The sequence below is a fragment of the Morone saxatilis genome, unplaced genomic scaffold, assembly GCF_004916995.1.
Source record: "Morone saxatilis isolate NCDOM2014 unplaced genomic scaffold, NCSU_SB_2.0 Contig20, whole genome shotgun sequence".
NCBI lineage: Eukaryota > Metazoa > Chordata > Actinopteri > Moronidae > Morone > Morone saxatilis.
Window position 1 is genome coordinate 25,594,759 of NW_023339763.1, and position 3,390 is coordinate 25,598,148.

Below are 3,390 nucleotides of genomic sequence, written 5' to 3' on the forward strand. Positions count from 1 at the left end.
TGCTAATGACAGCTTGAAGTGGCGATAAGGTCTTAAGGTTTTTTTGGAAGGTCTTAAAAAAGTCTTAAAAAGGTATTGAATTTAACCCCAGGATTCCTGCATATACCCTGTTACTATTTTGGGATGGACTGATGGGTGTTGTGTCCTGGACAAAATCCAAGCTCACCTTACAACCCTGACCACTGACCTGGTTGACAGCCTCTTCACCATCTGCAGGTGGTAGCAATAGAAGGTGTGCTGAGGAACTTGTTGTTCCTTTGTGGTGAGACTTCTTAACAGATGCAGAAGGTTAGAAACATTTAAGCATTTCTTTAAATGGATTGAAATATCTTCTCACTTAAAAATAATAATGTACTGTATCTTTTTTCTAAATTTAATTTCAGATGTATTCCCTTTTCTCTAGGTCAAAAGGAAATACAGAAGCTGTGGCCAACACTAATCGTTGCCACTGGAGCCAATACTGTTCCACCAACTGGTTTCTCTCTACAATCTTTAATTGAATTTCTTCACCAAGAGCATGACACGGGAACCCCTTCTAAACTACGCATCGAACACCTGCATCAATTATTTGAAGTTACCACTGCACACCTCTCACAGACTTGTAGGAAAACCAAGACTTAACATTGGGCAATACCCATGGTTTTGGCATAGCTTTATTTGTGGGAATTCTTCCTTGTCAGTATTCAATACTTGTGTACAACTGTGTACTACTACTTGTGTTTGCATTTTAATTGTATATGAAGGGGTAGTTAAAAATGATATGAGGTAACTAGGAAAAATATATCTATTTAAAAAAAATCTTGCATTCTATTTTTGACATCATGTCACAGGCGAGGGAGAGGGGGATGGAGGCCAGAAAGGCCCCCTCGGCCAGCAGTTTATGCACTGCCCTGCCAGTTATAACCCTATACCTGTTAAGGCCCCTACTTTAAAGCATGAAAAGGGCAAAACCAATGTTTTCCAGTCCATGATCATCTCCACCCTGGACGGTATTCTAAAGTTATGTTTTTTAAAGCTAAGTCCATTTTGCTCTAGACTTAAAAAATTGTGAATGCAGGACTAATACCTGTAATCCAATGTTTTTACATTTGCTTTCATTCAAAGATAGTCTTCAAGTACTTACTCCACCACATCAAGCACATTTTAGGAAACTGAATACCAGTGGCATAAGTATTCAGATCCTGTACACACTGCAAAAATAATCTGTAACACTGTATCATAAGGGTACAAATCATATACATAAATAATGCATGACTCATGATGATTTATTGCATTAATTAGTATAGGATGTATCATGATTTCTTGTCGCTCACCATTAGAAAAATGGTGAAGTTACTATGACTTTTTGTGATTAGTTCATTCAGGTATATTTATGAAGGCTGTATATAATATGTGACCAAAGTAGCAGACATTTTATTTCAGAACCATGTATTTGCTCATCCCTTCATATTTCTATGAGAATAAATACCCAGTGGTATTTTTGACACCTTTCCAGCATGATGGACAAAAAAGAGCAGAATGAGCAGACAAACACAATTTAAAAAATAATGTACCAATCACTATTTTGTAAAGATGCCAAAAAAGAAGGTTAAGAAAATGCAAATACTATATAGTGGTCTGGCTCAATGTTCAGTTATGGGGGGTGGAGATGGAGGTAACAGGACTTAATTGTTCTCAGACCTGGTTCTTTGTTTCTTTTAGTTTTCTTCTCAGTAATGAATGACGGGCTAAGAAAAAGGCCTACTGTGTATATTTGCTATTGTGTATAATAAGTATTCTTACTCCCCTTAAGATCAAGAAGGCCTCATGTGCCCCGTGAAGCTTTACCCCTAGTTGGAGTCCCAACCCCCATGTGGGGAAACGGTATTTAAAAAATGTCTGTCATTTTCATTGCTACTTACTCCCAATATGGAAAACTGCACTAGATAAGAAAACAGATGTACACAATGATGCTGTTCAAGTCATCCTGCTTTTTAACGTCAGGTCAGGATAAGCTGAGCAAGTCATACACATGTACTTCCTGGTTTAAGAGTGACTTCCTGCTAAATTAGGAACTTCCTGTTGTCAGTGGAAGTAATAGATACTTCTCCCAGCACATAGACCAACCACAGGGATTGTTGAACAAGATGACGTTATTCCTTTTTACTGCTGCAAACACAATCAACACACAACTGAACCTGCTTCCTGCAGTCTGCTGCAGTTGTGTGTCCTCTGTCATCTGTCAAGCCCGAGGGCCAGCACACTACTGCCTTAAAAGAGGTAGGAAGGGTGACACATTTGCTCCTGCAAGCAACATTAAATAATGCATAATGCTGAGAAAAGTGAGATATAAGGTATTGCATAAGAATATTTCCTTAAAGGTTGTGTGTGTAACATTTAGGAGGATCTATTGGCAGAAATGTAATATATATTAGTAAGTATGTTTTAATTAGTGTATAATCATCTGACAATGAGAATCGTGCTTTCATTACCTTAGAACCTTATCCACAGCATCTTCTTCTACGAGTCCACCACATTAAACCCCTATGTTTCTACAGTAGCCCAAAAGAGACAAACCAAACAATGGCTCTAAATAGGGCCTTTCACGTTTTTCACAACTTTCGCAGCCACCATAGTTTATCCTAAACACTTAACATCCAGATCACATTCACAGTTCGTCAAATACTGATGCAAGCAGTATTTAGTTTGTTGCAATCTGCAACTTTACCACTACAAGCCACTAATTCCTACAAACACCTGTGGCTTACTCGTCCACTAATCAGAAGGTTGGCGGTTCAATCCCTCCTGCTGCATGTCGAAATGTCCTTGAGCAAGATACTGAACCCCAAATTGCTCCCAATGCTGTGCAATTGTGTGTGAATGTGTGTGAATGGGATTGCAGTGATGATGAGCAGTTGTATTATCGTGGCAGTGACAATTATTCACCATTTCACACCTTATTTCATGTGATTTTAGCATGTTATCCATGGATGATGTGAAATCTGATCTTGTTTGGGTCAAAATGTCAGGAGTTGCCAAAGTCTGACATTTAAAATCTTAAACAGCAGACCTTTAAACAGAACATAAATATATATCAAGGCAAATCCAGTAATTTTCCAACATCCACTGAGGTATTGCAGTCAGAGGAGAGCGACTGCTCCCTTTGGCTCTAAAAACTGCAGTCGCCTTGATCTTGTGAAGTCATTTTGCCTGTCAGCCACAACAACTCAGAAGCAAGTCAACAGAATTCTAACCATCATGCAGTGTGCTTGGTTCACCTGTGATTGATTCAGCTGTGGGCCTGGGTCTAGACCTGCTGTATTTGAAAAGTGTCCTGAGATAACTTCTGTTATGAATTGGCGCTATACAAATAAAATTGAATTGAATTGAATTGAATTAAACTGCCCATTT